Raw genomic sequence first — 24242 nt, 5'->3', positions numbered from 1 at the left:
TAATGTGCGTTATATAAGCAGAATTATACTTATGCAAAACATCTCTCTCGCAATATTTACACTTCGGTGTTCATGCGTAGAAAAATGGTAACATACGCGCCATTATGTACTTATTTTGGTGGCATTTTATTACGGTTTCTATCCCCCCTTCCCCAATATAATTTGCTTTCAGCGCCAAAGGCACCTAGCAGTTTGGGCAGATGACGCAAAAGCCCCTACTTTGTCAGATAGCATATATATATTAACTATATTAGACTGACTTAGCTTTACTTACGCTAATCTCCTCACTTTCTAACAAAATTAAAGAGTCATGCCCCACCACCAAGAACATATGAGATAAATAAACCAACACACAGCTTAAACTAATAATTCTCATATCTACCAAAACAAAACAGCCTAAACTACGAATCCAAACAGAAGTCAAGCTACTTTAAAATTATATCCTCTCTATACCCACCAAAACGAAATACACTCCGAACGTGTAGATTCACACCACAAACAGAGAAAGACAGAACAAAACATAAAATGAAATTTACATAATATTAGCAAAACAACATGTAATTAACGTTCTAAATATTTCATCTCGTTAAAATTATATATTACGATTGTTGTAATGCTGTAGTGATTGTAACTTTAGTAAGACTGTAGAGATTATAACTTCAGTAAGGCTGTAATGATTATAATTGCCAGTAAAGCTGTAATTGTTATAATTATAGTAAGGGTGTAATGATCATAACTGCAGTAAGGCTGTAATGGTTATAACTGTAGTGATTAAGCATTAGGTACTAAAGGCAAAAATTTGGTTCTAATGCTAAGGAGTAGTATGTTATTTACCAACAGGCAAGAACCTGTTCTAAACAGGTCTGCTTTGAATCCACGTTACAGGACATACCAGTAAGAATCCAAGAATATTTCAAACCAAATATTGTTTCTTGTTAAGCGCAAGAGTATACAATGAGCTATCTATGTTGTTCCTCTCAAAGGTATCGAAACCCCATCTCTAGTGCCAAAAGCCCTCAGAGGGTTATTACTGAGACATTGGGGGACCAAAACAAACGAGGAAAATTTACCTAAATGTCAAAACGTGCAACGTGAAATGGATTTCATGTTTATCTTTTCAGTTAGAGAACGGGCCTGGCATGGCCAGATAGTTAAGGTATACTCTACTCGTAATATGAAGGTAGCGGGTTCGAATCCCCTTCACACCAAACCTGATCGCCCTTACAGCGCGAGTGCGTTATAATGTTTCGGTCAACCTCACGTTTTGTTGGTGAAAGAGTAGTCCAAGAGTTGGTGGTGGGTCATGATGATTCGCCTTCCCTCTCTTTAGTCTTTCACTGCTAAATTATGGGCGGCTAGAGTGGGTATTCCTCGTGTAGCTTTGCTCGAAATTCAAGACAAACTATGCCTGTAGCACGAATAAGACATGCTTTTTCAAATTATTATGTGCTCTCAAGATGATATTGCGTTGGCGTTCAAATAAAAAATACATTTTATTTAGTGCACCAGATTATAACTTTAACTGAGGTGTGACACTTCTTTATTATCTTAAGATGACTACAGTAAAAGAAAACTTGTTTCATTACGTGGTACTTCACCTTACAGCTTCATCAAGAGTTTCTACTTACAGATACTGTTACACAAGAAAGGTTCTTTACGATCTAACTTTTGCAAGCTTCAAGAATAGCACCAATTTTTATTCAGAATATACTATCTTATAATAGTATTGTTGTTATGTTACTATGTAATACATTGGAGAATTTATAATACTATTAAACAACTATATATATATATAAGAATTCTTTTTAATACTAGAGTTGTTGTCGTTAAATAGTCAAAAAAATAAGTCTCATAAAATTCTTTAGTTAGCATTTTGGCACCCTAGGATACGAAGGTCTTTAATAAGGTCTATTATTATAATCTGTAGCATGTTTACTATTCTTACACAAAACAAAATATTCTCAGTACCTTTGTTAACTTTTCACTTGAAGAAAGGCGTGAACTGACCCTGTGGCAGAGCTGTGGATCTGGGGGGTAGCGAACCGGCTTCGAACCCGCACATTAAATTGTGAGTAATAACGACAGGCAAACATTTTACATGAATAGTGGGTGGTAGGATGTTGCTAACTAGTTGTTTTCCCGTTGGTCAGTACTTGGAACTTAGAGAGAGACAGCGACAGGTGGCTTTTACTGTGAAAACAAATAAATTAGAACCAGCAATCAAGTTGATTTCATATTTCTTTACCCCATTATTGTTTTTATTCAGAGAACAGTAATTATAGTTTTTAAGGTCATAGATTCATTTTCTTTCTCACAAGTTTGTCTTATAAGCATAAACATTCTTACGATAAGTAACTCCTCAGGACAGTTAGACAGATGACAATGTAAGTAACTAAAGGAAGAGATGTATGCGTTTCGAGCGGTAATATTGTAAAATTTAGAAACTTAGTTATGATAAATAAACAGTACAGTGGAATGAGAATTGATGTATGAAACATGAAACAAATTCAAGATAATACTCTACAGGGATTAATAAATTTTAAATTTTCTTTAAGAATCTGTTTGTTTTTTGAATTTCACACAAAGCTACTCGAGGGCTAGCCGTCCCTAATTTAGCAGTGTAGGACTAGAGGGAAGGCAGCTAGTCATCACTACCCACCGCCAACTCTTGGGCTACTTTTTTACCAACGAAAAGTGGGATTGACCGTCACATTATAACGCCCCCACGGCTGAAAGGGCGAGCATGTTTAGCGCGACGGGGATGCAAACCCGCGACCCTCACATTACGAGTCGCACGCCTCAACGCGCTTGGACGTGCCGGGCCTATTTAAGAATCTAAACATTCACATTGTCAACATAGAACCGGAACACTTTACTCCTTCCGTTTTACGGTTGTCAACAAGGGTAGCTTGAATGTTTATATTGGAAATTCTAGGTATGAACGAGTTAGTACTTGCTGATGTTTAAAGTAGATATCTCTACTTATTTGACAGTACCACTTTTCAATGTAGATTCGTCTTAAGAAAATCAAACTAACTCAAATGTAACGACAAACGACAATTCATTCAGCGCCTTTTCAAAACGAGCTTCTCCCATTTTTCAAGTGCGCTACACCGTCATTCAAATCCTTTTGCGAAAGTTTCAGGTGATTTAGAGATTACTACTTAAATGCTTTGTAAACAAGAAGGAATCCCAATAATCGCGGCACTTGAAATTATTTCAGGTGGGATTAGAGTAAATTAATCGATGAGACACTTTTTCTTCCTTTTTACTAGCTATATATTTATTGTGCGTAGCAATACCAAGCGTGAGGCTTGTGTATACCCGATTCGATTTAATCACTCATCAGTATTTCTACCAGTCTACCCTCAACTGAATTTTTTTTTAGGCGGAATTAGAGTACATTAATCTGCGAAATATTGGGTGTGATAAGATATATCAATCACAGGGGGTTTACCTCTTGAGTCCATAATTGTAATTATATCTCAAATCGGTCAAGAGATGAAGCTATGAGCTAAAAGTTTGTACTTGAAAAATTATTAAAGCTGCCATTCTGCTAATCCATAGTGCCGCCATCTAGTTGTGAGGTTTGTATGTTAAGAAACTCACCGCTTGAAAGCCCATATTTTCATAAATGTATACAATCAGAGTATTATTTCAAATCTTCTTCATGTTTCTTCACTTAGTAAAAAAAAATATATTACACGAAGAAATTTTCTCGTTTCCGTGAAACAGACGATTTTTAATAATGGGATTTAATGGTTAGTGTACTGGGTTGCGGATAAAGGGCAAAGGTCCGAGACGCTATTTGCTGAGCGTGCTCTGTACTCTTAGCTACTGACTTATTATAGAAACGACAGCCATTCCAGTCATTCGGTTGAAAAAAGCGAACAAAAGCGTGTGGTGATGGACGCTGCTGGCTAACTGCTCTGCCTCTGATCAGTAGCTTAAAATTAGAAACGAATATACCTAAATTCTGGAATTTCTACCCAAGAGTGCATTAGATGTCATTTAGATTGAAAGTTCTAAATAGTGTGACTAGTTTAAAGAAGCAGCTCTTAATCCACCATCCGCTGACTTCCTTCACATGTTTTGCGGAAAGGTTGGATAATTACTAAAATCCTATTGTAGTCTACAAAGACAAACGTTTAAAGAATATAAAGTCTAATAAACATTTAGTCGTTCTTGGATCATCACTTCATGCTGTTTATGCATGCTACTCCACGATACCTTCACGTAGGCCTAATCCTGGGAATTTCGACTTAAGAAATATAGAAACTGAAGTGTACATTATAAAATTGTAGTGTTATTGTCACTGCTTACTAGTTATTTATTGGAAGTATAATGTTGTTAATATAAGATATCTGATGGCTGAAGAGAAACTTCATCAAGGAGCTTGACTAGAAGGGCTGTTCACAACATCCACAAATTGAGATTAAGAACCTTAAACCACCTCAAGTCTCGTTTTAACGAAATGAAAGTTCCTGAAGATTTATTTTTGTTAAATAAATTAGAGCTTTTGTGATTTTTTACGTTGCACTAATACACTCAAAATAAGGAAATGTGTAAACCTTTTACATTCTCTTCTGGATGTTTTTTTTAGCAACTTGGAACGGAACTTGAGAATAGGTTGAATAAAAAACACAACATGCCATAAATCCAATGAGACTGACGTTGGTTATGCATGTTAGTTTAAACGGTTGGGTCTTCCAGGATAAAAGGTCACTTTGATATTCTCCAGTAATTTCGCTACAAAATTGATGGAAAATAAAATATTATCCAGTAGTTTAGCGGCTAAATAAATTCGTGATGACAAGAAACCCACAGGAAGTAAAAATGTATCTCAGGACGGCTGGTATGGGTATTAACAGTTTTACTAATAAAGCAGAGAACAATGTTTCGACCTTCTTAGGTCATCTTGAGGTTAATACCCATACCAGCCGTCCTGAGAGGCAAAATAAGTTGTTGACTCCCAGTTTGCCCCTGAAGAAGAAGGGTCCCCTCGGATTATAGGGCTTTTAATTCACTTTTAAGTTGTTAGTATGATATTATCCAGTAATTTCGTGAAATTATTCACAATTGAAAATATTCCATATTGATACAAGAAAATTATAAATCATTGGTTGGTAAAAATTATTCAAAATTCGTTCTTGAAAGTGTTTACTGCGTTAACTCACTCATTCACATTGGTAATGAGGGTACTACAGTTTAAGGGAACGCATATTCACTATCAATTTGTTTCACATTTTTATATTATTTCGCGATAAATTGTTAACATTATCTTAATGTTTTGATCCTAATCACCGTTTTAACTTTGGTGAAGCCATTGAAAGAATATTTAAAATTTTGTACTTTTTTATGTTAATGTTTCCATGACTTTAAGACACGACATCTTCAGGATCAAAGTTTTCAAAAGGTTTTTATTTTCAGTGACGAAACTCCTGAAATAGTTTAAAAACCACTTGAAAATTAACTATTAGAATAGGTGATGTTTGATGAATGTATTAGGAAAGACGAATCCATCCCTAAGTAAAGCACAAAACTTATAATTCTGCTGTTACTCAGCTAATTAATACATTTTTGAATTTTTTTATTATGACCTGTAAAATAATCAATAGAGAACAGTATATTTTAAAGAACAATAGATTTAATTCAGTGATGACACAACTGGGATTTGTTGTTATTGTTTTGTATATTTTCTAAATTGTGTTCGTTCCTAAGTCATAAACACAAATTCAGCGGTTTAAATGATAGGTTAGCTCGAAGCAGGACAAAATGCGTATTAAGGCGTATTCACAAAATGTCAATCAGAGTTAAAAAGTTAGAGCTTTGTGCTGTTCTGTACATTCTTTCTTCCCTGCTAGAGACAAGTTGTGCTAATATAAGACAACTCCCAGCAGGGCAGCCAGATAAGTCGTAGAAGATATTAAAGACCCCACGCTGTTACTTCATAAAAGCCTACTGTAGTTTTCATATAATTCAATACCAGCACGAGCAGTGATACCTTCATCAGTGCTAAGAACGAAAAGCCAATACCAGACAAGCTAGCGGGAAACAGCTGCTGCTATCATTAGGAACGATGAAATCAGAGTGACTATCAGGTAGCGGAAACTTTACTTTCTCGCATCAGATTGTTTTTCTATAGAAGTACTCATCTCGATTCAATGAAGTATTGATAATCAAGAAATAATTTAACCACAAGTCTAGCTTAAGGCTATAGTTCTAACCAAAAGCAGAGACTGTAATCAATGTCGCAGATTTTTTCTAATGTTTAAATTTAATATGTTTAATATGTATTTTAGTTACTGTTGTGCTGTTTTCCTTACCGATTAGTTTATTATTTCTTTAGTTTGTCTGACGAGTATTTCATTAATAACTTGATTCATGAATATTTTATAGCTAACTAGATAAGTATTTTACAATTAGCCTAAGTATTTACTCAAGAATGTATTAATATCTTCATTATTTTGTAGAATTTTTTTCCTCAATGGTATGACTTCCCCAGTGGGACATTGGTAAGTTTACTAACTTACAACGCTAAAATCTGGGGTTTAAGTTTCTGTGGTGGACATAGTAGATAACCTAATGTACCGTTGTTTTAAAGAATAACCAACTAAGTTAATATATATGTAAAAACGGCTGGTATGGATAGAGAAAATTCTATGTAGAGGAGCGAACAACGTTTCGACCTTCTTCGTTCATCGTCAGGTTCACAAAGAAAGAGGTAACTGACCGATAGCTGACCACAATTTTGATTGTGTGATTGTGTGTAGGAATGTAGAGGGCGTGCTTAGATGTTTGATTAAACGGTATTCCTTTGTATGCATATATCCGGGCTGTGTTTCATATTATGCTAGAATGGATCTACGTTTATTAATTATGAAATACACTTGGTAAAAATCCATATGTTGTTAATAAAATAAGCCACTCTTTTGTGCATATTATTCATTTGGCTTTTCTTAAAATAATATTTACATTTTAGCGAGCCATTTAACAGTATTCAACTTTAAATTTATGTCAAATATTTAGCATAATTAAAATATTGTTTATAGGATGTAAAGGAGAATGATTACTGGAAGTAGCTATTTCAAAATACAGAGACTGAGTGTGTGTGTGTTTTTCTCACAACAAAGTTGCTTTGCACTATGTGTCATGTTCACTGTAAGGAATCGAAACCCCAATTTTAGCATTATAAATTCAAAGGCTTACTGCTATCTCACTAAGGGACCAGAGATTGAGTGCATTACATAAAAACGATTTTGTAGCCTTACCACATTACTGTATGACTTCGTGCCACTATGTCTGGTTATGCTCTCTTTGAGTCCTGTACATTCTAAAAATATTCTGTAGTGTAGTTTCCATTGTAAAAGGTCCCGTCTTAAGGCGGTCGTGTCTAAAGCAAACCACTACATCATGGAGGCATTCCATATCCATTTAGTGTACAAGGACGACGGTTTCCAAGTGCTCATTTCAACAGCCCAATAACACAGAAATAAACAGATGATGCATCCAGTGACTTGGCTAATATACCTTTCTTATATAATAACATAGATACCAAAAATATGTTTCATTCTTTAGCCATAATTGAATGGGTACATTGAGGAAGTAGTGTGTGTGTACATGACTTTTCCAGATGGAGATCGTTCTTTATTATGTTATAGCACATGGACGAGTTTTTGTTATTTACCCTCATGTTCATGATTCTTTACCTGTTAAAGACATTTTGTTAACAACGATTGGGGTATGACTTGTTTCGAGCCTCTTTATTGGTGTTACTAGTTTCCCAAATTGATCCATATTCCTTTGTTTTCCAATGCTATTAAATACAAACAACATCCCTGTATTAGAAATTCTAAATCCCAAATCTGAGAATATGAATATTTTGCATTAGAAAGGATTCTTACATACTCTTCAAACAAGTGATCATGATCAGTGGTATTACACAAACTACATCAGTCAAATGATGTAGTTGTGTTATACGTCGTTTCATCACGTATTTATATCAGCTGTGATTGTCAAGTAACTTTCTGATTTTCATATTCAAAATCGTTTTATTATAATATGCTCAAACTTCTCTATATTGTTTCAATAACAAAACATTTATCAACTTCTACAGTTAAATTATAACGGTTATTAAACGTAAAAAAAACTCTTTAAGGCATTAGTTAACAAACATTCTTACATTTTTTTTACATTTATTGTTCTCTGGTTGTTTAACAGTCAGGTAGAGGGCTAATAACACTAAAACTCGGAGTTCGATACACGTGCTTTACGGGTGGAAGACAGATATCTCACTGTGTAACATGAATATATATATATTTATTTATTTGTTTTCCAGAATTACTAATGGTAATCCGTAGTTAGGTTCACACTCTCGGCACATGTACTGATTGGCTGTCTAAGGAAAAGACAGGGGAGAGGGGTTGTTATCATCAAAGATAACGAGGTTTATAGTTTCATCCTTGCCATCAGATGGCGCTATAGATGTGTCATAAAATATTATGATATTGTAGTGACAAGTTTTGTCACCAAGGACGTGCAGTTAGGGGCGCGTTGCTATGTCACCCTCACGAGCTGACATGATGAAATATTGTTGAAATTATAGTTTGATAACAGACATACATTTAAAACTAATTAATGAAATAAGTTGTAATTAAATCGTAATAAAAAAGGATGTTTAGCTCCAATTCAATTATGGCCTTGCATGGCATAGTGTGTTAAGGCGTTCGACTCGTAATTTCGAGGGTCGCGGGTTCGAATCCTGGTCGCACCAAACATGCTCGCTCTTTCAGCCGTGTGGACGTTATAATGTGACAGTCAATCCCACTATTCGTTGGTAAAAGAGTAGCCCAAGAGTCGGCGGTGGGTGGTGGTGACTAGTTGCCTTCCCTCTAGTCTTACACTACTAAATTAGGGACGGCTAGCGCAGATAGCCCTCAAGTATCTTTGCGCGAAATTCAAAAAACAGACAAGCAAACTAACCAATTCAATTATAATTAAATCATGATAAAAAGGACTCATGGTACTAATTCATTAATAAATTTAAAATTAATTTGCATAAAGGATGTCTATCATTAAATTAATTATATTTCCTTACTATTTAAATAGTCCTAAGAGGACAATTTTTTAACTAAAACTTATGCTGATCAAGTGATTAAAGATTTTCAGTACTAAATTATTACATTTCTTGTACTAAAAGGACTACGTTTTACTCAATATGTTTGTTTGTTTGTTTGTTTGGAATTTCGCACAAAGCTACTCGAGGGCTATCTGTGCTAGCCGTCCCTAATTTAGCAGTGTAAGACTAGAGGGAAGGCAGCTAGTCATAACCACCCACCGCCAACTCTTGGGCTACTCTTTTACCAACGAATAGTGGGATTGACCGTCAAATTATACACCCCCACGGTTGGGAGGGCGAGCATGTTTAGCGCGACGCGGGCGCGAACCCGCGACCCTCGGATTACGACTCGCACGCCTTACGCGCTAGGCCATGCCAGGCCTCTTACTCAATATGATGCATACAATACATACAAGATTTAAATTACCCTAAAAACTGGGGTATCATGTATAAATTAAAACTTATACTTTTATTAATTGAACTTTATACAACAATTTACATCGTCAATAACACTTTTACTAACTTTTATGCTGTACGACAAAATAATTTACACATGTTACTTTGTCTCATGTTTTACAAAGACACACTTTGACGCTTGTATTTAACATTTAATTTCTATTATTTTAATAACTATCCATAAGATTTTAACAAATACACTGTAACAGAATTTCTACACATGACCAACATTTAGATTTAATTATGCTAAAACTATTATTTTGCATATTTTAACACTTGTACTAATACAGTTTGATACAACCAAATATAACAAATGAATGACTTACTGTTTATCCTTCCATTTTCCGTATAACCATTATCACATCCAAACGCACACAAGCCTAGTTAAAGTATGGAATACATAACTTCTTTCAGTGTTCTATGGGAAACTTACTGTTTCACTTTCACAAATCATAGAAATGATTATACATATTACAACAAAATGTAATAAATGAACGACATGCTGATAACTGTTATTTAAAACATCAGAACTTTCAGACTGTCTAACAGATTATCACAAACTTGCACATAAACGATGACTTAGATTTAGTTGATTTACATGTGTTTTTTTATGTTCCGATATAAGTTCATAAAACTAATGAACCCGTATCTGATATCAAACTAGAACGTGCATATATATAGTTATTGTAAGAAGGAAGGATTGTGACAACACATTATTAAATGTTCAAGCTTTCATCTTCAGCCTTTTGGAGATGCTGATATCACCAACCCTTAACATACAATATTACCACTGATCGAAGTACATTGACGAACTTGGTTAAGAAATGTAGAAGTTTAGAAAAAATCATTAGATTAGAATTGTCAAACCTTGATGGTGTTTAAATTTGCTTCACACGCAAACAACCTGAAAACACACTTTTATGAAATATATACAGGTCATTAAGTGGTCACACACGCACATATAGTGTACACAAACCCACTGTGGAAATACTGACGTCATTACCGTCTAGACATCAAACAATCTAAAAACAAGTCGTGGATGCGTTATAATGTGACGGTCAATCCCACTATTCGTTGGTAAAAGAGTAGCCCAAGAGTTGGCGGTGGGTGGTGATGGCTAGCTGCCTTCACTTTAGTTTTACACTGCTAAATTAGAGACAACTAGCGCAGATAGCCCTCGTGTAGCTTTGCGCGAAATTCAAAACAAACCAAACCCACTGGCTTACAAACGTACAAAAATAGAATGAAGAAACTGTGATTTTATCTGAAAGTATAATACCTTTGATATTACCAAAACTGAAATTTATATGGATTGAATTAATTTCATACAAGTCAATGTACAATCCTTGTTATACTTCTGTTGTTACTTAGTAAAGTTAGTCCATTTAGAATAAACTTAAAGTTCTGTTCTATTTAAACAGGTGATATTTACAATACAACAAATGGGCACAAGTTCAGATTGTGTTAGTGGGCTTAGTACAAAAAATCAATTGTACTTAGATATACGAGATATCATTATACACTAACTATTATGTCATGTTTCTAAACATTTTGTTCTACATTGGATGAATATTTTAAATAATTGAAAATAGTAAGTTTTGACTAGTCTAACAGCAGGGATACGTTTATTTTCAATCAGAAAGAAGAGAATGGTTTTGCTTGCATAAACATTTCTATTATAATTTATTAGACTTACAGTCAATATCATAACAATTATTTACAGAACATACTATCTAACTAAATTTATCTTGAGGAACACAATGAGGGCATCCTCATTTCCCAAAATCAGTTTCTTATATATTATATTACAAACTTCGCAACTATCTTTGTTAACACCAAAGCACGGGAATCATACCCTAGATTTAATCATCTTTATTTCAATTACTGTCCATGGGACTTTTAAGAAATCTATTGTTTTTTTTGCCATGTAAGCAAGACAAAATAATTACTTTTCACGCATTCATGTCATTTTGCTACAATTAAAAATAATAAATGAATGACTTATTCTTTATTCATATATTTTCTGTCAAGAGTTCACAAAACATTGAAACTAGCTCATAAACACAATCTTGAACAATGTCAAAGGTGATCTCTTGGTCACGCCCATACACTTATGCTATGATGACTTCATTGTCCTATATGTCATCAATAACTAAGAACAAGAAACTGTGACTAGTTTAGGGGGTCATCACATATTATTTAACCAGTTAGTTTATTAATACTTAAAATACCAAAACGTACAGTTTTCTACAGATTATTTGCTTGAAATCATACTGTGCATGTAAAACTCACAAAACTTTACAGTCATCTTTCTATGTCCTTACCATTGAAATTTGCTAAATAAGAATTAATCTCAAAGTTCTGTTTGATTAAATGTTGACAGTGATGTATAACAGTTTAAGGCAAGACTATTTGTAAAAGTGATTATTTTTCGACTAGTTCACACATTTAACAAGCATGCTGAAACATTTATCAACAAAACTTCAAGATATACTAATGTACTAATTATGAAAACTGATTGACTTATAAAATACTGAAAAAAGCCTCATTGTAACAATACCAGTTAAATATATACTTGCTCTAGCGGATTATTAGGTACCATGAATGAAACGTAAGAGACAAGTAATCAAAGCTTCTTTATCTTAAAAACTATACAAAACATTTCATGCACTTGACAATTAGGCCACATGTCTCCTGTCGTGCTCACCCACACATACCACTTTCACACAGCTTTAAACTGACATATTCCTTTAATACTTGTAAAGTATCGCACATTCTCAAACATTGGGTTTATTGTTTATCATTACAGAATAAAATTTGCAAAACAAATTATGTGGTCACGATGTTGTTTACAATAATCTAGTTAAGCTCACTGCAGTAACAGGAATAAGTCATATTACGCTATCACACTGTTCTACTTAAGTTACAGTTACATGAGTTTTAAATTAAAGAGTAAAACATGAATAGTAGAGAAGAGGCACTTTTCCATTAGTTTTGTGATCTTTGATGTCTGTTGACAGTAATTTGGTGCACGTATTGTCACTACTGCATTATTTATGCCAATGAAAAGAAAAAGTTAGTGACTGATTGTTTGACAACATCTCAAGCTAATTAAAAATAGCAGACAAAAACCAGAGTTTACCCCTCGTACAGACTTACAAAGAAACTTATATACTATCTAAATGTTCAACGATTTTCTTAACGTACGTTTAAACATATAGGCCTATTACATAATAAACGTTTTATAGAAGTTGTAAATTGTTATTTAAAGTTACTTTAGTAATAGTATAAGTTTTAATTTATAAATAATATCACCCTTTTTAGAGCAATTTAAATCTATAATTATGTATAGTATGAATCAGATTGAGTAAAACTTAGTTCTTTTGGGACAGAAAATATAATAATTTATTACTGAAAATATTTAATCACTTGAGTGGGTAAGTTTCAGTTAAGATATTGTTCTCTTAGGACTATTTAAATAGTAATACAATGTAATTAATTTTATGATAAGCATCACTTAATGACATATCAATTATAAATGCTTTAATTATGATTTATTTAATTAATTAGTTTTAACTATCCTTTGTAGAATAAATTGATTATAACTTATTTAGATAATTAGATATAAATGATTTAATTAATTAGCATTAAGCTTACTTTTAGGACAAATTAATTATAAATGAATTTGTCTAAGCATCCGTTTTATGATAATTTAATTAATTATCTATTGAATTAATGACCCATAATCGACATGATGAGACACGTATTGTATGACTCATGGCTGCCTGTCATGATTGCCTAGGAACACGTTATCTACTTTGTGGTACTGCTACATTATCTGGTGGTCATTTGTCAGAGATCCTGCATGGCCAGGTGGTTAAGGCGCTCGACTCGTAATCTGAGGGTCGTGGATTCGAATCCACATCACACAAAACATGCTCGCTCTTACTGCTGTGGATGCGTTATAATGTGATAATCAATCTCACTATTCGTTGGTAAACGAGTAGCCCAAGAGTTGGCGGTGGGCAGTGATGACTAGCTGCCTTCCCTCTAGTCTTACACTACTAAATTAGGGACAGCTAGCGCAGATGGCTCTCGTGTAGCTTTGCGCGAAATTAAAAAAAATAAATATGAATCACAACTGTTTATAAAAACACAACAAGTAAGACAGAGAGGTTCAACACGTAGCAAAGGAACTTTAATAATAACCACTATCGAGGTTATTTGAGAAAGGAAATGTATTGTGGTAATATAATAATAAGTGATTTATGAGTAAAACTAGGTAATTCCTTTTTGAAGGAACGTAATACATGCTTCGACATAATATTGATTTGTCGAAACAATGGTAGGGTTTTTCAAAAATAAATTATTTCGTTACGCCTATCAATCTTTATTCTCCAACTTCTTACTGTTGTTTCAAGTTTTCCAATACGTGAAATGTACGAGTGAAGGTATAATTAACATGTACAGATGTACAAGTTTTGGCCACACTTGGTAAAACAGTGGTAAAACTCAATTAATTTCTCAAATTTTGATTATTACCTGAAGGTATGGAATTTTCACAGATTGGAATATTTTAATGTAAGGTAACCTTTATATATCAAAATATAAGATGATACTGTAAACTACATATTCTCTTATGTGACTTCAGTGTTTTTACATTGTCATCCATGAGTTTTAAATAATCAAGAGAAAGTTTAGTTGCAGAAATGTTTGAGTTTCTCGTTGTCAACATATTGGAAAAAGAGAAACTTATCGAATAACAAAGATAGTTATGACATTACCGATAAAAATCAATTATTGTTTCATGTTAGCAAAGAAGGCTTATCCATTGTTATCTTTTTGCTAGTCGTAATGATGTACTCTATCGTTTGTGTCTACAGCTCTTTAAAAAGGTAAAATTTAAAGTTATCAGTCCTCAGAATGTAGTAAAGCTGGTATTATATAGGTGATTTACGTTTGACATCCAGAATTACTGGTTAGTTGTATATCCTTATGAAACGTATTTTATATAATTTTTCACTTCTTACGAAAAAACAGATATACAGAAATGGCAAATAATAATTTCTTTGTCAGTCGCAAAACTGTTAATGTAACAAAATAAAAGGCCTAAGTTTGTTGCTTTTATTAACAAAAGCAATATCATTCATGAAGCATGATGTCTAGACAACAAAATTTATAGTTTAAAAATGTATTTTAAATGAATGTAAAAAAGAGAACCTTCGAGACAAGTGTAAAACTACTGTGTACATTTGAATACTAAAAAAAAATAATATTCAAGATAGATAAGTTAAAGCTGAGGCAGCTTATTAAGAAATGAAATATTTTTGTTGCAGGAAGTAAACAGTTAAAAAAGTCCTACGTTGTTGACCAGAATCAATGAGCTCTAATATAACATACTATTGGCTTCAGTGGGCAACTCACAGAGTACCGTCACTGATGGGAGATTCGAAATTAAATTGCTATCAAAAACAAACTTAAGCCTATTATATCAGAAGGAAGATAGTTGATTACATTTTCTCACAACTGATTCAGCTCAGCAAAGTAATTCAAAATGTAGAAAAAAAACTGTTTTTCTAATAAATAAAAAGAATACATATAGTTTATACCATTCAACCTCCGCCATTTTTGTGCATGATGGGTCGCAGCATTATCATTGTTGTTTTTTGTCACTAAGGGTAGGCGTGTCTTTCACCAAAATGAACGTTTTCTCACCTATAACCAAAATTGAAGAGCTTTCGCTGCGTGTCTTCGTCTATACGTAAAAAAACTTCGTTGGGTATTAGGCGCAAATACCCAATCACAATGTTTTGATTCCCTCTTCCCCATATACATATATATATTTGTGGGTAAAAATATGTTTGTATAAATTGTGATAAATATGCAAAACTAACATAAACAAGTTGTAAATTTGCGGGAAAAATAGCACAAGCTTGTCTCTGACTTCGTTATGATCATATATTACTCAACTCGTCAGAAATTATGTCAATCACGTAAATAAACATTATCAATAGCTATCAAAAATTCAAGTTTCTGCATTAGTTATGTCTTTAAGAAGAGTACACTTGAAGCATTCCAAAACTCTAACGTTTTAAAGAAATAGGATTTTTCATATCATTTGCTCGATAAGTTGTCCTAAGAAAATCAAAACTTAAATAATTGTTCTTTGAGGTAAAGATATAAAGGTAAATACTTTTACACTTTAATTCCTTCCATATCATAAATTCTATTTTTGAGCTAATTTAAATCATGTAAAAAGGATACAGTTTTCCTGTGAGGCTAGACTTTCGGAACACCTTTTATCTATCAAGTATTATCGAAATCTCCACTGAATTTATTAAGACGTACAGCTGACTCATAACGTACGAGTCTTCATTGCTAGTGATATTTGTAACAGTTTTAAAGATTTTTACCGAATCTTAGGTGTGGTACTTTTATATATATTGTAAACAAAAGTACTCGTCCCTAGTGACGGAAAAGGTTTAAATTAATCTGTTAGTTTAAATTATTTCATGGACTTTTAAAGATTAATTTTTGTTGAACTGACGGTTTCACGTATACCGTCTATTACGAAAAATAATCGTTTAACATTTCAGTCATGCTAAGAGATGCTCAACAATAACACAGGGTAAATATATACTTTTATTTATGTTACGTCACATTTTAAAATGTGAATGACATTGTAATTAAGTCCTAAGAATTCACTGTAGAATATCTTGATGGTGAAACGAAATTTGACATCAATGTTATTCATGCCTGTTATCTCGTCATTTCAAAAGTGAATGTTGAGCTTTGTCGTCGTGCACAGCTTTTCAAACTGCAGACAGATAAACACTCGGACAGATACTACGGTTCGCAATATATGTAAGAACTAAATCTATTGCCCTTAAGCTCAGATTAATATAGTTCGTTGTATTTTCGGTTGCATTGTTTTTCGCTGTTTACACAGTTTAAAGTGCTTCAAGATCTTTGTGTTGAAGAAATCCACTTGAAGTAAAAATGTAATAAAGCAGAGAATAACGTTTCCCTTATTAGATCATCTTTAGGCGAGCCTGTTCTCTGCCTTATTTTGGTAAAAGTGTTAACGCCCATACCAGCCGTTCAGAGATTCATTTTTGCTTCAAGGTCTGTTAGAACAACACTCCTAGCTAACGAACCATATTTTTTGCATACAAATATTACCAAGGTATGTATTGTGGCATCTAGATATCACATTTGCGTTAGTAAAACGCCAGTATGAACTAAAAAATGCTAATTAATTTATGGGAAGATTAAAGATATTTTGTATTTACACTACTCATGGTTTACTAAAGGTATGTTATGTAAACCATTTACTCAATGTTACGTCGTTGCGCTAAAAAAAACGCGACACTTGTGGGAAGCCTGCTCATTGGTTAATATCTCATGCAGCTGAACTTCGGCCCATAAACCTGCCATGGTAAATTGTGAGAAAAGAAGAAAGTAGCAAAGTGAAGTTGTTTATTTCTTAAGTTTTCAATAACACAGAAAACGTATCTGGGAGAAAAAAGAATAATCTGCAACTTCAGAGAATTTTTCTAACGCCTGAAAACATTCCATTTTAAACACGTTCACTTCGGAGGTATTAGTTAAAAACATTTAAAGAAAAACTACCTAAAAGTGATAGTCGTAAAACGGTAAGCTTATTTTCTTTAATAATTTAGCTTTTAACTCCTAACAAACGTTGGGCAAGGGCAGTGGCGGCGCCAAGGAGGGGCTTGGGGTGGCTTGAGCCTCCCCAAATGAGCCAAGCCCCCCTCAGCCCACCAATATTGTTACTTACATATATTCATAAAATATGGAAAACACAATCGTCGTTGTTCCTTAACAATTAACATCAAAGAGACATACATTTGTAAAACTCAACGTCTTCATTAAGACGGAAGTATGTGTCATGCGTTCTGTAGCAACGTACTGAATGCACTGAAACTCTGCTATGTAAACTATGTCTTTATGTTATATTTCTTTTGATTTGTAGCTTTACTCTTAATGGTATATTAATTGTTCAATCTAAGCTAATCTTGATTTTCTTTATTATTATGTATTACCTTGGGTGGAATTTAGGTGAGCTTCCTCTTTTACATATACGCATATTTTCATAAACAGATTATTTCTAATTTGTAATAATGAATTATTAATCAAAGTATGAGTTTCCAATGAAAACTGCATTGAAAACGCAGTTCAAAATAGCACACCTTTCTGAAATGTACCTTGGTATTTACATTATTATAATTTACCATCTATACTTCATATTGATGGCATTTTGGGAAGCCCCTCAACAGTTTATCTCAGCCCCCCTTCAACGAAAATATCATGGCGACGTCACTGGGCAAGAGAAAGCTCAAACTTTTTAACTGAAAATTCAAATGTGAAAGCAGCAGCTGAGTTTAAAGTTGGTAAATCACTCTTTTGTCCCTTATATTTTATATAGTGTTTGATTTCCTGTAGGCTTTGTTCAAAATACAGTTCAGACCTGTAGCTGAAAGTTCCAGCACGAAACTTCATGTTCATAATTCGTTTTTTTGTTCTACAGATATATTTTAGACAAAGTTCTGTATATAGAGGACTCTGGCTTAACAGTTCAACTGTCGAGATGTCTTAATGACGTAGACGTTCAAAATCAACGTATGTTCTGTCCAACTACTGAGAATGTAAAAATGAAAATCCAAAACCTGCAACTTCTCAAATGTTAAAACTACCTCAGTGAGAAGCTTCTATATGTGTTAAGCTATTTGTTTTCGCATCCATTGACTGTCTTCTTTTTATAAGTGATATACGCTTTTCTTAGAATTAGCGTCACACGTAATGCCTGTTTGTTAGCATGATAATATGAGAATGTGGATATAATGTGTTCGATTGACTTCACATTTCACTCTCAATGTTGCTTAACTGTGACAATGTTTTTAGAGTGTGTCCAATATACAGCTTGAAAGATCGTAAGAATGTTGCCTTGTCAGCTAATCAGAGATCATCTATACAATGCATCGATATAATCCATAGAAAAACCATAAAAAATAATACTTCCACAGCATATAGTAGGTACTCAAGCTAGCCTGACATTCTGAATTCATATTATAGTTTTACATGATGAATTTAATGATAGATGTGCAATTTCATTTCATAATCCATTTGGAAGTTCTTAAGGACCGAGAAGTGGTTAATTTAGTACACCCATTTCATAAACACATAAAAAAAACGTATTTTTGTAATACCATGCCTATCATTCTGTGATTTCATTGTCAAAATATTCCATATTAACGTATATCTCTATTGTTTTATATTCAGTAAAAGTATATTTTATGCTGCTTCAAACCAATGCTTTAAGAATGCCACACTTTCCTATAGTTGGAGTCAAGTATAGACTGTCCCCGTATTATTATTCGTCTGTTGAGCCGAATAACCTGTAAGGTGGCTTTCTTGCCTTACTCACTTGAAATTCACGTAGAAATATAGAGGTATTTTTTATATCTTTATTTATATATATATTATATGCGTATTTTAGTCACACTCTCGGCCTAGTCTTCATATGTTTGTGTAATAAGATTCTGATTTAGACACATAAAAAATATAATGTCTATGACCTTACACATTAGGAAAGTAGTGTCTTGTTAAGTATTAAATAAGTAGCTCCGAATGTGTCATGGAATCACTGCCAGTGGTTAGACAGACAGTGTAATAAAGTATTATTTTTGTGTCAAATCTGATTCACATCTCATGTTTTTAGACAGGTACTTAATTCAAACACAATCCAGCTACTTGCACGAGCTTCATTTTTGTTAATCACTACATTTCTTGCTTATTGTATTCTTGAACCTTCTAGTTTGAGCGCTCGTTACCTGCGTGACTTTTATATAAATAAACCACATGGGTACATATATGAGAAAAATATTTCGGACACTCAAACCACCAATGTTACAATCCATAACTGGTCATCGTTAATGGTCCATGAGCTCCGTCTTTTGTCCTATATTCCTTTAATAAAGTTAGCGACTGAGTCTCTGTTAGAAACTTTTTTTGTCAACTTTAAACCTAACAAATTAAATTAAATAACCAAAAGCATAAACCTTGATTACACCAAATATTTGGATTATCTTACGATACTAGAGGTAATCTCGCTATTCGGTTAAGAGTCGCTGTATAAACGGCTGATGCTGATAAATGGTTAACAGTACTAAGTTAGGAATGGCTATGCCTGAACCTTGAGGTTATCTTTGCAACGCGTCGCATAAAATCTCTTTGAGATTAAACATACCGAATACTATACCTGAAGCTATAAACTTAAAATACAGAAATGTTTAACCACATATCTGAGAACAAATAAAACTTACAATCTACGACTTAGACTTTTTGACTGTTTTGATTTGAATCTAACTGGATTGATTTCTGGTCTAACACAGTAAAAGAAGCGAGAAAAAGCTTGGAAAACACATTACGATTCTTATTTATAAAGACAGAGTACTTATTCATTAGAAACTGTGGTTTTGAAAAAGAAAAAAATTGTTTTGCTTTCTGGAGCCCGTATTTGCGATAAGTACACATTATTTTTGCTCAGAGCTAGCTATCACTGGTACCAACCTTAACAACTAGTACATTCTCCATTATCTATAATGAATTGGGCACTGAGAACATTTTTATTATGGGTGCTCTAATATCGTTTTATATACGACATTATTAAGTAACTGGTTATATTAAGTAAAAAGTATTATTCCCAAATTTTGCATATTTTAGTTTGTTTGTTCGTAGTCAAGCACAAAGCTACAGAAAGGGCTGTCTATGCTCTACCCACCATAAGTATCGAATCTCCGTTTCTAGTGTTGTAAATCTGCAGGCTACCCACCTAGCTACTGGGGGCTCGTATTTATTTATTTTTTGGAAGCAAGAATTCAGTCTTATAATTTCTGTCGGATATTTTATATCTAAATTGTGTTTGCGTGTATATATACATGTATATTCAAAGACCATAGTGATTTGTTATTTGTATTCATAGGTAAAAACAGTCAGTACATACGTTTATTAGCCTAATCGTGATACTTTTTAAGTTATGAGCAAAAAAACTACTTGGGACGCAGGGGTACGAACACTTTTTGTCGTAACTGTGGTCATCACCACCAACTATTAGGCTACTATTTTACCGATGAAAAATGGAATTGAACGTAACTTTATAACGCTCTCACGACTGATAGGGCAAATATGTTTGGTGGGACGGGGATTCAAACCCGCAACCCTTAGATTGCGAGAGAAATCAAATTTTAGATTACTTTCTCAACTTAAAACTAAAAAAAAATATTAACAACTGAAAACAGACAATCAACATAATAAGCCATTATTATATCAAAGATGTACGTTAACTATTTTACTATACCTCCAAATGAAGTTTTGCTGTGCGGTTAAAAGTAGCCACGTGAGTTGCTTGTGATTATAATAGTTTTCCCTCCCTGTGGCCAGAAGTTCTAAGTTATGGATGATTATGCCTGAATTGCATAAAGTTCGTTTCAGATTAGACATACCAAATGCTATATAAAATTCTCTAAACTGAAATTATATGAAAATATTTAATCTCGTAATTGAGCTAAGGTTTCGTTTGTTTGTAGTTAAGAATAAAGCTGCACTATTTGTGTTCTTCCCACCACGAGGTATCTAAAAGCGATTTCTAGTAGCATAAGTCCACAGACTTACCGCTATGCCACTGCGGGGGCCTGAGCACAACTAGAAAGCTAAAAACTATAACATTAAAGTGTCTTCAAGAGCTTTGATTTGAATCTAACTGCTATAACTCCGAAGTGGTAGAAGCGGAACAAGTTTCGATAAGAACAAATCTCGAGAGAACTATATATGTAATAAACTATTATTGGAGTAGGTGTTTATTTATATTTTATATTAATTTTAGTTTTTCTTCTTATAGTACATTCATTGGTAAAAAACTTATCCTGCAAAAAATAAAAAAATATAAAAATGAAACATACAAAAAAAAATAAAAGAGTGTGTGTGTGTGTTTTCTTATAGCAAAGCCACATTAGGCTATCTGCTGAGTCCACCGAAAAATAGAAGAATTGTGTTATTATAAAAATTATTCAAGGATATTATTTAGTTGCTGTTTCTAGTTTTTCTTTTACTTGTTACATCTTGGTCTGTCCATTGCTCAGGACATTCAGTAAATGATGCTGTTTCTCAGTAGCTCGCGTTAGAAGAAAATTTAATATCAATACGTCCATGTAACCGTTTTCTGACCAGTTAATGGAGAAAAAACAGCTAAAATGGTAAGTAATACCTTTTCATTTTAATTCTGTTATTCTGTGTTCACATATGTTTACTGTGACAACTATGTTATGTTTACTGTGATAACTATGTTATGTTTACTGTGATAACTATGTTATGTTTACTGTGATAACTACATTATGTTTACTGTAATAACTATGTTATGTTTACTGTGATAACTACATTATGTTTACTGTAATAACTATGTTATGTTTACTGTGATAACTACATTATGTTTACTGTGATAACTATATTACGTTTACTGTGATAACTATGTTATATTTACTGTAATAACTATATTATATTTACTGTAATAACTATATTACGTTTACTGTGATAACTATATTATGTTTACTGTGATAACTATATTATGTTTACTGTGATTACTATGTTATGTTTACTGTGATAACTATATTATGTTTACTGTGATAACTATGTCATGTTTACTGTGATAACTACATTATGTTTATTGTGATAACTATATTATGTTTACTGTGATAACTATGTTATGTTTACTGTGATAACTATATTATGTTTACTGTGATAACTATGTTATGTTTACTGTGATAACTATAATATGTTTACTGTGATAACTATGTTATGTTTACTGTGATAACTATGTTATGTTTACTGTGATAACTATGTTATGTTTACTGTTATAACTATATTAAGTTTACTGTGATAACTTCATTATGTTTACTGTGCTAACTATATTATGTTTACTGTGATAACTATGTTATGTTTACTGTGATAACTATGTTATGTTTACTGTTATAACTATATCAGGTTTACTGTGATAACTTCATTATGTTTACTGTGATAACTATATGTTCTTCTTTGTCTTTCAGATTATGCATATTTTTCTAAATTTATCTCTTCTTATTTTTTTTTATTCATATACGTTATCTGATATAGGTAAGGCTATAGAAACACTTCAAATGACGAGAAGGAATACATTGTAAAAGCATTCTGGTAAATAGCAAAGGTAAAAAATAAAACTTTGTATTTTTTATTTTTTCAGATAATATCAACATGGCAGAAGCATTGGCACCTGTTCCGGAGTTTGACAATGACCCGATCTCTTAAGAACAAAGTGCAAGAAGTAAATTTAGCGTTATCAGAACTACCTTGAAGTTTCAAATCCAAAGGCAACGGCTATGTGAGAGCAATGTTATTAGGTTGCGTTAGTTTCCATGTTTATGATATATTTGTGTCATTGGTTGAGCTATCGTTATGATGCAGCGGTAAAATGAGTAACAGACGACAAATCCCACTAGTCGTTGGGAAAAGATTAGCCCAAGAGTTGGCAGCAGGTGGTGATAACTAGCTGTCTTCCCTTTAGTTTTACACTACCAAATTAGGAACGGCTAGCTCAGATAGTCCTGGTGTAACTTTGTACGAAATTAAAACAAAGAAACAAACTTTATTATCAAGATGCCTAATTCCTTCAGGCGTGTACTACAAATTCTGAAAATGTAAGTGATGCTGTAATGTAGTTCCTGCAATACAATTTAATTATATATAATTCATATTGTTTACATGTGAATTGTAAATTCGATATATTTATTAAAGTTACATTAATGCGACGTCATTCTCAGTGATATTACACAGGATATGCTAGATACCAAATAGTTGATATATTTTTACATTCTTCTTGCAATTCCATCCATGCTTCTTTCGCATAAATCCCCAGGGTCACTATGTAGTCATTTCGATATTATCTATCTGTTACACAACTAACCCCTCGCAACGAGGCTAGCACATAGAAACACGTGATTGATATTCACAGTACAGAGCTAGGGCACGAGCGTACTAGCTTCGGGGTCGTAAGGTGATACTTTTTTTTTTTTTTCCACATAAACATATGGGCGGTCAGAAAGGTGACGCTATGATAGGTGATAATATTAGAAGCTAACAACAGTGTGGAAGGATGCAATGTGGCGTGCGTTATCCCAACTTTGCAGCACTTGAGGCAAAGGAAAATGTTTTACTCGGATACCTTATATGAGTTTCTGGGAAGAAAAGAAAAGATTTAATAAGCTCTCTGCTGATGTAAGTTAGTAATTCAGAGTGCATTACACTGCTTGGCAATCCAACGTAAACGTACGTCTCAGATTTCTCCTTTCCCTGCAACATAAGAACTAGCAAGGAAATGCAGGCAAGGAAAAAAAAAAAAAGAAGCCTTAAGACATTTCTGACGTCATCACATCTAACTACGTTTTCGTTGGGAACGGAATAAAGGAGATGGCATTTCTGCCAAAGAAGTATATTACAGTATCCAAAGTGAACTACAAAGGCTTCTCGAAAGGAACTTTAGAGTTTCGTCTGTACGGATGTTACTTAAAACACTTCAGTAGAAAAGGAAGAAGATATATAACCTATCTGACAGTTAACG

General features: G+C 33.3%; 2 long non-coding RNA genes across 2 annotated transcripts in view; one reads left to right on the top strand and one right to left on the bottom strand.

Annotated features, from left to right (window-relative positions):
* Nucleotides 1-2058: 2058 nt before the first annotated feature.
* LOC143236337 (uncharacterized) overlaps nucleotides 2059-24242 on the bottom strand; it is a 45629-nt gene continuing 23445 nt past the window's right edge. The window contains exons 2-3 of the long non-coding RNA XR_013019536.1: nucleotides 9901-9954; nucleotides 2059-2190 (exon numbers count right to left, since the gene is read on the bottom strand). This is a non-coding gene — a long non-coding RNA (uncharacterized LOC143236337). The remainder of the gene's footprint in view (nucleotides 2191-9900; nucleotides 9955-24242) is intronic.
* Nucleotides 5988-22997, top strand: LOC143236338 (uncharacterized). Its single transcript, XR_013019537.1, has 3 exons — nucleotides 5988-6101; nucleotides 21768-21849; nucleotides 22869-22997. It is a non-coding gene; the product is annotated as an uncharacterized LOC143236338 (long non-coding RNA).

Source organism: Tachypleus tridentatus, chromosome 13 (assembly GCF_004210375.1).
Source record: "Tachypleus tridentatus isolate NWPU-2018 chromosome 13, ASM421037v1, whole genome shotgun sequence".
Classification (NCBI taxonomy): Eukaryota; Metazoa; Arthropoda; class Merostomata; order Xiphosura; family Limulidae; genus Tachypleus; species Tachypleus tridentatus.
Note: the sequence above shows the minus strand (reverse complement) of the source record. Positions and strands in the feature narration are given on the sequence as shown.